Source organism: Octodon degus, unplaced genomic scaffold, assembly GCF_000260255.1.
Source record: "Octodon degus isolate 3935 unplaced genomic scaffold, OctDeg1.0 scaffold00069, whole genome shotgun sequence".
NCBI classification, from domain to species: Eukaryota; Metazoa; Chordata; class Mammalia; order Rodentia; family Octodontidae; genus Octodon; species Octodon degus.
In genome coordinates, this window is record NW_004524645.1 from 3,187,605 (window position 1) to 3,201,419 (window position 13,815).

Here is a 13,815-nt window from a genome sequence, read left to right on the forward strand (position 1 = left end):
AAAGTCCAACAATATGCTGTAGGTGAAAAACTTATTTAACACAAAAGGAAAGTCATAGAGTGAAATTGAAAGGATGAAAACAAAACTCTGTGAGGCAGGAATCCATAAAAAAGCAGGGATAGCTGTTTTGGTTTCTGACAATGTGAAATTCAAACCAAGAATGATCAAAAGAACTAAAGAAGATCACTGCACACTTGTTAAGGGAAAACTGCAAGAACAAAAAGTTAACAATCATAAATATACACACATCCAGTGTAGGAGCACCCTACTATATGAGTTTTTTTTGGTCAAGCAAAAATAGTCTTTATTCAAATTTAATGGAAACAGGGGTCACTATACTTTGCAAGAGAGGTAAAAATAAAATTTTAAAAACATCTTTTTTTTTTAACATACTAGAATATAATCACAATGCCAGAGTATGGAACTGTACAGTTTACTTCCCATCAGTTACTGCAGGTATTATGAGACAAATTTTAACAGAGATTAAAAATCAAATGACCATTAACATGAGTGTCATGGGGGACTTTAACATCCCATTGTCACAAAGACATAAACCGACGAAGCAAAAAAAAAATGAGCAAAGAAATAATAGAATTAAACCAATGTTGTGATGAAATACACTTAGAACACTTACACAGTGTTCCACCAAACAACAGAATTAGTCTTCTTGGTACACATGGGATGGTCTCCAAAATAGACTATATACTAGAACATAGAACATGCTTAAGCAAACACAAAGGAATTGAAATAATGCCATGCATATTATCTGACCATACTGCAATGGTGCAATGCAAGTGGAAATTTCTGACAAAAGAAACCACAACAACTCCATAACTATATGGACATTAACACTGTGCTGAATAATCAATGTGTTGCAGATGAAATTAAAGAATAAATTAAACAATATTTAAAATCAAACAAAATAGAGATACAACATACCAGGACTTGTGTGACACAATGAAAGCAGTCCTAAGAGGGAAATTTATGGCAGTAAATTCTCACATCAGGAAAAAAAAAAGAGTCCAAATGACTTTATCCTGCACCTCGAGCTCCTAGATAAAAAAGAGCTAGTCAAGACAAAACCAAAACTAGGACAGGAAATTATAAAGATCAGAGCAGAAATTAATACAATGGAGATGAAGAAAACAATACAAAGAACTAATAAGAGTTGGTTCATTGAAATAATAAACTTGATATACTGCAAGCTAACCTTATCAAAAAATCAAGTAAAAATTCAATTTTATGCATTAAGGAATGAAAAGGGTGTAATCACTACAAACTCTATAAAAATTCAGAAAACCAATAAAACATTAAAGAATTAAAAAAAAAAGAAAAAAAAGGTAAAAGGGGCTGGGAAGATAGCTTAGCAGTCTAAGCACCTGCCTGGCAAGCACTAGGACCCAGGTTCAATCCCCTGTACCACATCTGTGCCAGTGCTGACACCCCAGTTATTCTGTGCCAGTCACTGAAACCAGACATGTTGTCGCATGTCTATAATTCCAGTGCTGGGGAGCCTGGGACAGGAGGACCACTGTAAGTTCTAGGTACATAGCAAGATCTTGTACCAAATAAATAAGTAAATATCATTTTTTGTGGTGCAGAGGATTGAACTCAGGACCCTGTGCTTGCCAGGCAAGTGCTTGTTCTACTGAACTATTGCCCTGGCCCCAGAAATAACAGATTTAAAAAATATTTTTAAAAAAGAAATTCAGAAAATCTTTAGACCTGCTTTGAAAATCTTTACTCTCACAGGATGGAAAACAGAAGAGAGGGACAGATTTTGAGATACAGGTGAAATACCCAAGCTGAATCAACAAATATAAAAATTCTGAATAGCCTAATATCAGTGAACGAAATTAAAAATAATCCAAAACTTACCAACAAAGAAAAGCTCAGGTCCTGACGGATTCACTGCTGAATTCTACAAGAAATTTAGTGACGATTTAGTGGCAACTTTTCTCAATCTCTTCAATCAAGTAGAAAGGGGAGCAGTTCTTCCAAACTCAATGCTGGAGGCAAGAATTACCCTGATACCAAAACCAATAAAAAAGAACTATAGGTCAATATCACTAATGAATATAAATGAAAAATCTTCAATAAATCACTAACAAATAGAATGAAGCAAATCATCAAGACGATTGTACATCATGCCCGAGTGGGATTCATCCAAGGAATTCAGGGATGGTTTAAAATATGCAAATCCATAACTGTAATTCACCACATCAACAGAGCCAAATACAAAAATTCCATTATCATCTCAATAGATGCAGAAAAAGTTTTTGGCAAAGTCTAACACTTACTCATGATAAAAACCCTACAGAATTTTGGAATAGATGGTCTTTACCTCAACCTGATAAAAGCCTTCTATGAAAAAACAACAGCTAACATCAGACTAAATGGACAAAAACTGAAAGTCTTATTCTAATATCAGTTACAAGAGAAAGATGTCCACCATAACCACAACTATTCAATATAGTTCTAGAAACAGTAACTAGAGCAGTTAGACAAGGGAGAGAAATAAAAGGTATAAGTACTGGAAAGCAAAGAATTAAATTATTATTGACAGATGACATGATATTCTATGTGGAAGATCCAAAAGACTCCACCAAAAGACTTCTAGAGTCAATAACCAAATTCTGTAGTCTATTAGGATGCAAAGTGAACACTCAGAAGTCAATATCATCTCTGTACACAAACAACAAACTTATTGAGGGAAGATGTAAGGAAACCACACTGTTCATGGTAGCATCCAGCAAATGAAATAAATATAAATCAGTTTAACAAAGGAAGTAAAAGATCTATACAGTGAAAATTACTGTGTTCTGAAAAAATACACCAAAGATTTTACAAAATGGGAATATATTTCTTGCTCCTGGTTATGAAGAAACAACATTATGAAAATAGCCATATTCCCAAAACCTTCTATACAGATTTAATGCAGTCCCTATCAAAATACCATTAACATACTTAACAGATCTAGAGAGAAAATTATTGAAGTTCATTAGAAGCCAGAAAATACCTAGAATAGCAAAGGCAATCCTAGCAACAAAGGCAAGGCTTGAGGCATCATATTCCCTGATTTGAAATTATACTACAAAGCTACTGCATTAAAATCAGCATGGTGCTCACAAACAAACAGACTTGAGTATTAATGGAACTGAATAGAAGAAGGACAAGCAACTACAAACACACTTAGCTACCTAATCTTTGACAAATGGGTCCAACCTATATACTGGAAGAAAGATAGCCTCCTTAACAAATGGTGCTGGAAAGAAAAAACTGGCTTTCCACATGTCAAAAACTAAAATAGTCCATGTTTATTTCCATGCACTAAAGCCAAAATGGATAAAGATCTAAATATTAAAGCAGAAACACTAAAGAGAAAAAGAGGAAGGCAGAGGAGTAAAAGTAAGTAGGTAGAAATCTTGAAGACATAGGCAAAGGCAGAAAGTTCATGAACAAAAAATAAGTTACATGGGAAATTCTTCAAAGTAACAACTGGATCTCGTCTTACTGTAAAGTTTTGACCCTTCAAAGGAAATCACCTACAGAGTGAGAAGAAAAGCCACAAATTGGGAAAAAATCTTACCTGACTGTCCCTTAGACAAAGGACTTCTACCTAGAACATATAAAGAATTTTTAAAAATGAGGCCCACAAAATTCAAAGACCTAATGAAACCATAGGCATCTGAGATGAATGCACACTTCCCAGATGAAGAAATGCAAATGGTTAATAAATATATTAAAAATTGTTCAACAGCATTAGTCATTTGAGAAATGCAAATTAAAACAAGACTGAGAGTCCACCTCAGCTCGTAAAGAATGACTTTCATAAAGAAATTAATCAGTAACAAGTACTGGAGAGTCTGTTGGGAAAAAAGAATCATTCTCCACCATTGCTAGGAGTGTAGACTGTTACAACTACTGGGACAGTCAGTGTGAAGAGTCCTCAAAATGCTATGGTGAGAGGTCCCATTCAGCCCACCTATTCCCTTCCTGAGTGTTTTTCCAGAAGAACTGAAAACATCATATGACCATGATATATGTGCACCCATGTTTATAAAATTATTTTTAATATTAATTTATTTTGATACAGGGTCTCACTATGCAGGTCAGACTTGTAGTGATCCTCCTGTCTTAGCCTCCTCAATGCTGGGATTACAGGGATGTGCCACCATGCCCAGTTTCTAGGCCAGAATGGCATGCCTGGATTTCTGGTGCTGGCCCAGCATGTGGTATCAGGTATCAAACTTGGGATCTTGTGCTTGTCAGGCAGGTGCTTAGACTGCTGACCTGTCTCCCCAGTTCCACACCCATGTTCATAGTGGCATAATTTGACATAGCTAAATCTGGAAGACAACCTAATGACCATCAACTGAAGAATAGATAAAAACGTGGTATTTTTATACAGTGGAGTATTACTCAGCTATGAAGAAATACATAAGATCCATTGATATGTGAATGGATCCAACTAAGGGCTGTACTCATAAGTTAGATAAATCCACTTGTGTAAATACCATATTGTGTCCCTAGTGTAAAAACTTGAAAGAGTAAACAAAATCTAACAGGTACAAAAGATATTATAAAAGGGTCAGAAACTGCTCAAAAGGAAAGGACAATTGGGATGAGGAAAAGGAGAAAAAGAAAAAAGGAAGGGAAAAATCATATATGTAAATACACAGGATAGCTAGCAAGACTGTACTACTAACTTCTATGTATTTATTGAAGGGAGCAGCTAATGCTTTGAATTTTTACTTTGAACAATTTAACATGCTTAAATCTGGTATTCTAACGAACTACTCTGAAGACAACAATTTGCAAAATATTGTTGAACTCCTACCATGTTGTTTTTGAAATTCTGTACCATTTGTAATGTTGTATTTATTATTTTTATTCTCTTTTAAAAACAAAGCATAACCTACTCTTGGAAAGGAAGCATGGTGAAAATAACTATAGTAGAGAGGAATAGCTGTTGATACCAGTGAAGAAGTTAGAAGAGGATGACAAGACACAGACATGTCCTGGTCTGAAGTTTAGATTCTAAGTGAAAATGTTAATATTGAGTGGTTGTGAACAGACAAGCCACACAATTTTATATATATTAGAAAGATTTGTCTGTTTTCAATGTAGATTAGATTAATACAGAGACAGGCCAAACTCATGGGAATTTCTTAAAAGTTTATTGTCTTCTTCCAGGGAAAGGGATACCTATGATCAAGATCAAAATCATGGCACTAGGGAGAGGGAAAAAATGGACATAACAGAGAAAGATTAAAGAGTAGAATTAGCAAATTTTGATGTTGCATTCATTGTGTTGGATGAAAGCATGAGAAATTCTACAATTAACTCCAGGGCTTGCTTTGAAAGCATCATTCACTATGACAGAAAAACAGAAGTTTAATGGGAATGAAACCAGTGTACATAATAAACATACTTTGTCTGATATGAATTCTTGGAACATTCAAGTAGTATGATCCAGTTAGCAGGAGTGAATCTGAAACCCAGATGAGAACTTTTGGGTGAAAGTATGGATTTAGGAGTCAACGTCATTTGATAATTAAAAGCATAGGAATTATAATTGAAAAAGGACATGGAGGATGCCCAACTTTTGAAAGTTCTTCATAGAAGAATATAGAAAGGAAACAGTGAAGAAACTGCCATCTGTGCACTGGAACATCATAAGACATAGTTCTTATGATGGAGCATGTCTTTAGTAGAGGGAGACGTTGGCAAAATTTAATGGCTAAATGGAAATATGCAGTGCATATTTAGTAATTAGGAAATTATTAATGAATATAAAAAGTAATAGATTCAGTAGAACCACTTGACTTTAACAGAGAGGAAAACAAGAACAGAAACCAGAGAAGATGGTGGGTCTTCTGTGGTTCAATTTGGCTTGTCCCACAAGTGTTCATGTGTTGGAGGGTTGTTCCTCAAAGTGATGATGATGTGTGTTGGACTTTAGTGAGACCAACTAGAGATCCTTTGTTCAAATGTGGGCTATGGTTGTTCACCCTCCAGAAGACAAGCTTATTGTTATAAGTTTGCAGACCAAAATTAGAGAAAAAGGAGGGCTGCAAGGAAAGCCAACATTTTGGCCCTAGCCTTCCAAGGTCAATTAAGACTCAGGACATATGAGAACTTGTTCTGTTAACGTCATGTAACTCAGTAGTGTCCCAAATTTTCTGATCAAGGAGATTATGGGGCCAAAGAGGAAAGTGATCGATTATGTAGAGTGTGCCTAAGGAGAGTCACTTGGAGAGAAAACATTCTCTCATGCTTTCACAGAGAGCACCTTGTCCAAGCAATGGCTGTGACTCATCCACATGACTAACACTGACAAAGGTTCTAAAAACTGAGGTACAGGATCTCAGGATAAATCCTGAGGGGATTTCACTGACCTTATCAGACCCAAAAGCTATAACTCTTGTTGCATAGGTCTTGCTTTATCTTGGTGTTAACCATCCAGCAGAAATGTATAAAAACAAAATATAAGAAGTAAAGCCATGCTGTTATGTTGAGCTGTAGGGGACTCAGGTCAACAATTTCTGACATTGCCAGTCAAGCGGAAGACTCAATACTAGTATGGAGTACTGGACTCTTTTAGAATATTTTGCTGAGTTTATACAGCTATAATATCAAATAATAGAACTTAACAAAAAAAGGGTATACGGATGAATGTCCATTTTGTATCTGTGTATTCAAAATGGTTAGGATAGATATATAGTTACATTCTCTTAATGAATAGAGGGATTTGTTCTAATGGTGTTTGTAAATAGGATATCATGTTCGCATCTTATACAGCAATTAACCACTAGGAAGAATGTATGCAATGTGTTAATTATTGAAACTGTCCTACCAATTTGGTTTGAAACTGTCTCATTGCTATTTGTTTCTCAATAAAATTATGGAAAAAAAACAAATCTGGGCTATGGGACCTCAGCCTCTCTGGCTTCCTATTTGGTATTTTTTTTTGGCAGAACCAGGGATTGAACTCAGGCCCTTGCGCTTGCCAGGGAAGCACTTATTCCACTGAGCCATCTTCCCGGCCCCCCTATTTGGTATTATGATCCCTTCTCACTTATATTCCTGCTATCTGCCATGAGCTTTTCACCAATGCCTAGCTGATGCTGGCGCCATACCTTTGAATTTATAAAACTCTGAGCTAAATAAACTTTTATTTATAAAGTCTGCCTGACTCAAACATTTTGTCATAGAAACAGAAAATACACTAGTACAAGGTCCAAGAAGAAGTAATTTTAAATAAATGTCAGGAGCTATTGCATGCTAAAATGTTCAAGGGTGGTATCAGCTGAGAGTAAAAAATTTGCATATATAGGAAGAAATGGTTTCTGAAGCATGAATGAAAACACTTGCTGTCATAGTTACTCTTCTGTCATTGCTGGGATAAATACCCAACACTCAAAATGAGGAAAAGAAAGGTTTATTTAGCTCATAGTTACTGGAGGTTTCATAGTTTAATACAGCCTGAATTGCATAGCAAGACCTTGGAGGGTGCTGCCATATCCAAGAATGACCCACTGCATACCTCTAAGAGAGACCACTGGCCTGGGGAGTGGCAGAGTGAATGCTGCCAGTTTAAGGGTTTATGCCTCTCAGGTCCCATCCTGCAAGCCCCGCCGTGGTCCTCTGGCCATGCCCCTCAAGCCACTTGCTCCTCGAGCTGGATCTGCTTCATGACTTACATGAGGCTTTTGGTGGACAACTAGAGACAAACCATTGCCTTAGATGGAAGAGAGGGCATCTTCTGGAAAAGCCAAAATATTGGTGAAAGTTGTTTGTAAGTTGCTGAGTCTGTTCATTGTAAGTAAACACATGCTTGGCTGTGAGGCTCTTTCTTCTCTGGGAAGTTAAAGTCTTCTAAAAATATGTGATGAGATAGGGATTTTGGGATGCTTAAGGAAATAGCTGCTTTACAATTTGAGAGAGAAGTATAACTAGAGGAAAACAAAGGCTTACCAGGGTAGTCAAAGAAATCCTGAGGACCATTTAGTCGGTCTATTTTCAATGTGGCACCAACTACTCATTGCATATTTGTTTCTCTACAGCAATTTTTGGCATCTTAGTGAAAATGGTGTCAGTGCAGTGAGTTGGGTTTATCAGAGTTAAGATTTGCCCAAGTGAATGGGAGGGCTAAAAAGGGCATTAGGGAAACAAATGTCTGTAGGACAAAATTAAATGGAGAAGGATGTGAAGATAGGGATTCAGATGACAGGTAGAGACAAAATAGAAGGATCAAGGAAATAGAGCATCCCTCTGTGATCAAGAAAGATCTAACTGAAAGAACTGAAGGCAGAGAAAATAGTGGTCCAAAAGTAGCTACTTGAATATGTGACTTCAGGCCTGGAAATTTTCTAGGCAAAGGCGATATTAAAATGCTGCGATGTGAACTGAGGCGATAACTCAGTGGCATAAGCTCCTGCCTGGCAAGTGCAAGGTACTGAGTTTGATCATAGGTACACCGCCTCCCCCCAAAAGAAAAAGTGCTGCCATGAAAGAAAGTTGGAGTGAAGAGATAGTAAAGCCAATTGCAAATGAGGAAGTCAAATTCTTGAAAGACAGTATTTTAACATGGACTTCGGTGGACATTTGAACTTCCATTACTTGAAGGCAATTGTACTTTAGTTAACTAGCTTACCAGAACTATTATATAAAAGTGTGCCCATGTCTATGCTTGTATACTCAGTGTGAATTATTAAGGGAGAAATGTTGTCTTAGGACAAGGGGAGAAGTTTAAAAGTAATGCAAGGAGGAGAAGAGAAGTTGCAACTAGGTGTTTTATACGGAGAACTTTAAATCAATTGTTTGGGAACAGTGGCCTACGGTATTGATCTTATGAGATGAGGAAGTCAGAGACTTACTCCTAACCATATTCTTTGTAAGATGAGGAGATTGTAGTTTTCACCCCCAGCTTTCATGAGACCAAAAGGAATAAATCAGCCATAATTCAACCATCCTGATCCATCAATGCACTAGAGACTCTACTACTCTAACAACTGATCAGAGTAGGGAGACAGCTCAGACAAAATGTAATAACATATTGTGTCTAAGGTTATAGTTGTCAGAATAGAGAGGGAGATGGGCTCATGAAAATCAGTATTCAGATGATCAGTTAATTCTCCTACTTTAAAATCCAACTTCTGAACATCTTCTCTGTTTGAAAAGCAAGTTTTGTCAGTGCTCTTCCTGGACATCTTTCCTTCTGAGCTCCCATCCACGTAGCTTCTGCTTCCTGCCACTTCCTTCAGCTGGGAACTGATTTAGCTAAAAAGGCTTTCATCTGCTGCTTATTTTTTGATTTCCATAAAGCATCCAGTGAAGTCACTATCTCCGCCATTACTTTTATTTTTACATTTGTGAATAAAGAAGTGATTGCAGTAGAGTGGGACCAGTATGTCTGCAGGCTCTCTGTTTGTTTTATTTTAAACTGGGAATTTACACTCTAACCATGTATAGATTCCATGAGTTCATAAAAGAGCATATATATATATATATATATATATATATATATATATATATATATTACTGAAAGGGATTTATACTTTGGTTAATTGGTTTGTTTCTTTGCCCAAATTATTGTGTGTATGCATGACTGTACCTAGGGTGTGTGTGTGTGTGTGTGTGTGTGTGTGTGTGTTTGTGCATATGACTGATAAAAGCAGCAAGTGTTGGGTGTTTCTATGTGTAGGCAGCTCTAGCATCACTGTAAAAGGTCTGCAGTGGGCTGACAACCCAAGTTGGCAGCTGTTCCTCTTCAAACTGTACTTCACTTCATAAAGTCTGCATGGAAAGCAATGAGTCTCTTGTGCAGTTTATGCCTGGTTTTTGGCATCATTAAAATTCTTTTCCACTCAGTGTTGCTTCATCTGTGCACCAGAATGCTCCACTTTCAGATATTCAGTGTTCAAACTTATTTAATAAGTAGATTTACTTGAACCAACCAACCCCAAGTTAAATGATTCTCCATGTAAGGAATAACAGTACAATTGTGTTTTGGAGGGCATTTTTCCTCGTTGGCTAACATTTGTAAGTGCTATATGGCTTCCAAAGCTCTTTCCTGTCCATATGATTTGTTGTTTATACAACCCCTGAGTTGGTATGTGAGCCTCTACTTAAAGATAAGTAAATGGGTTTTCAGAAAAGCCAGTTTAAATGATAGGGTTAAGCTGAAAACACAGGTTGTATGAAACTCTAGGGAACTTTCTGTCATAACTTGCTAACTTTGAGCAAGTGAGGTTGCTAGTGTGTACCAGCTTGTATTGTAATAAAGTGTGCTCAAGTTTATCTCAAGCTATATTTCAAGGTTAACACTTTATAAATGGAACTAAATCATTTGAGCTTAGGCCATGGGCTAGAAGTTTATTTATTGATCCAGTCTGGCCTCTTGAGTTTCTTGGTATTTGGTGTGATGGTGCATTTGTCAGAACATTGGAAAAGCATTTTGTTTCCTCTAGAATGAGGAGCATTGCTTTTGAATTTTAAAAATAAGAAATGACTTTCAGCGGGGCTCATGGGCACAAAGCATAAACAACAAGTCTCATATTGGTACAAGAAAAGGTAGGCAATTTCCAAAGCCCTTCTATCAACTTCTATTTAAATCTACACCTTAAAAATTTGAGGCATATGTAATAGTCTCTGAAAATCTGCACAGTATTTAAATGTATCATTCTGGGATGGTTGATTGATTATGTCAAATTGAGTAAGAGAAGCTCAATGAAATTGCTTAGCAATTCTACACCTTAGGGTGTTGAAGACCCAGCCTAGGGCAGCTTGCTGCATGGATGGTGTAAAGGGAAAATGAAGGATGAATCTGCTCCTGTTTCTTCTGAGGATCCCCTTTCTTCACCTTCACCCTGAATGCCATCTCGTGGCTTCCAGCACAGCCTCTTTATCTCCTGGTGCGGATACTTCAGCCTTCCATTGCAGGCCCATTGGTTTCCTGATATGGAGTCAGTCACTCATGTGTGACATTGCAGTGAGCCCCAGGCCTTGGCCTGGATTCTTCAGTCTTCACTGTGCTTTCTGCATCTGACACCATGGGTGGCCATTGTGAGCCAGTTTTGTAAATTATTATATACTTGTGTATCTTGTATTATATCTGTTTCTCTAGTAAACACTGATATATGTTCTATTCTAAAACTATATCTAATGAGGTTATTAGTGCTTTAAATGTGTTTATTTTCCAAGATATCATACTTTATAATGTCACTATTTGAATATTAAATGTATGTGATGGATCTAAATTATAAGCTCTAGAAGTATTTGTACAAGAATTATCTCTTAGTTGCAAAGGATAAAAATTTCCCTTTACCATAAAGAAATCTGACAGACATCACCTAAATCAAGTGATCCAAGGTAACACAATAATAGGATCCACAAACATCATGGCATCCTGCTGTGATGTGTCCTGAAGAACACAGTATCAGATCTGTGATCTACCTGCCCCAAGTGATTACTTGTGGGCTAGTCCTGAGAATCATTAGTCAGACCCAGATTGAACAGCAGTCTGCAAGATTGATTGTAAACCTTTTAGATATAAATGCCCAAACTGCAACTCCAAAACCATTTATTTGTGGAATAGTGACAACACTGCAATTCAACCTGAATATCCAATGCTAGGCTTCTGGGGCAACTTTGCTCATGGCCCACAGAGAGTTCCTTGTGTGTTCACTGGGGCATGCTTTCATAGGTTTACTGCCAATCATCTACAACAAATCTGACAATCCTCTTCAGCAATGGCATGAAAGACATAGAAAAGCAGAGAAATTGTCTTAGGTTGAAAAAGCATGAAGGGAAACAAGTGAATCATACATGGATCAGAGAAATAAAATTATTACAAAGGATATTAATAGAAAAATTTCCAAAATAAAAGACTGAACAAGAAAAAGAAAACCAGTACCTTTGCAAACACTTGAGAACATTTTAACATTTCTTTAGAAATAATGTGAATTGATTCTAATGTTATTTTGATAATAATCTAGAGCTAAAAATGAGTGGCTTACTGAGAATCCTTTGAATTTGCTTCATTACTTAAAAATGCAATATAAATAAGAAATTCTAGCTGAGAGTGGTGGTACGCATCTGTAATCCCAGCTACTTTGGAGGCTAGGATGGAAAGATTGTGTATTTGAAGCCAGATACTTAGTGAGATCCATTTTAAGAAAGAAGGAAAGAAGAAACGCTGTCTATGTAAAGTGAAACAAATTTCTTATATAACATAATTTCAGCACAGACATTATCTAACCTAGGTGGATCAATTTTATTTACACAGAATTTTAAGATTTGGGTAGAGTTTCTCTCAATTTGCTTAGCTATTTCAATTTTTAAATCAGTCACTTGACATTCTGTCCTGTGCTCATATTTCACCATTTAATAAATACCACCTCCATGTCCTACAAAGAATGTGAGCTTGCCTAAGTATCTTTGTTGATCCCCTTTTTCTGTCCATTTGTTAAACTTCAAAATTATGGCTCTTTGCTAGGGCCTGGTACTATACAGAAAAAGATGTCTTTCTGCTCACAATGAGCTTACCCATGGAACTTCCAAGTAGTTCTCTACTGTCCTCAGCAGAATGCTTGATACAGATTTAGCATGAGAACTCAAGACCTATTTCTCAACTCCTATTTTTCCACAAGGATGTGATCATCAGTGAGCTCTCTCTTCGAGGCATTTGTACACATTTATTTAGGATGCAGATTAACCAATGTATACAATTGTGTACATCAAGATATACATAATCAAGATATAGACTATTTCCCTTATCCAAAAAGCTTGTCAGTTTAGTGAAAGGAGAAGTTAATGTTTAATTGCTTGATCAGTCTGGCATGCCTATATCTGGTAATCTGGCAACAAATTTGATGATAACAATATGTAATATAACAACCATTGTTAATTTCCTATCCTTATCAATTCTTTTTCTTTGGCGGAACCAGGGATTGAACTCAGGCCCTTGAGCTTGCCAGGGAAGCGCTTATTCTACTGAGCCATCTCCCCACCCCCAAATTTCCTATTCTTGCTTTCAAATTCTGTACCATTTTTAATGTTCTATATTACTTTGTTTTTGTCTTTGTTCTTGTTTTTTTCTTTAGAATAAAATAAAAGCTTGCCAGGCTTCCTTATACTCATGTCTTCTCCCTCTCACCCGTGGATCCTGATCTGCTATTTGTCCTCTGCCTATTGATTTTCATCCTTTTATTTTAATGTAATTATTCAGATGGTTGGATTTATGTCTGCCATTTTGTTTTCTATAGCTCATGTTTTTGTTTTTGTTTTACTCTTTTGCCTTCTTTTGTGTTAAACACATTTTAGCATTTGTTGTAATTCTCCTGTCATTTTAAAAGCTTTTATCTCATTGTTTTCTTAGTAATTAGTGATTACAATATGTATCTTAAGTCATCACATTCCATCTGAGATTTAACACTGATCTAATTTCAGCAATACATACAACTTTCCTTCGATACAGTTATGTGTTTCTTTTTATCTTTTGTGTTATTGTCCTCTTATAAGTTTAAATGTTGTTATAATTGTTCTATGCTTTTAAAAAATGAATAAAAATGTGGATTTAGAAAGTCTTTGAGAGAGAGCGGGACGTCAGGCTTCTGCCCTAGAACCTTCTTTGTGGTAACGAGGGAAGACCGGTGACCACCCAGCGCGGAAGCTGCAGCAGGTTTAAAAATGGGTGATGTTGAGAAAGGCAAGAAAATTTTTGTACAGAAGTGTGCCCAGTGCCATACTGTTGAGAAGGGAGGCAAGCACAAGACTGGGCCGAATATCCATGGTCTCTTTGGGCGGAAG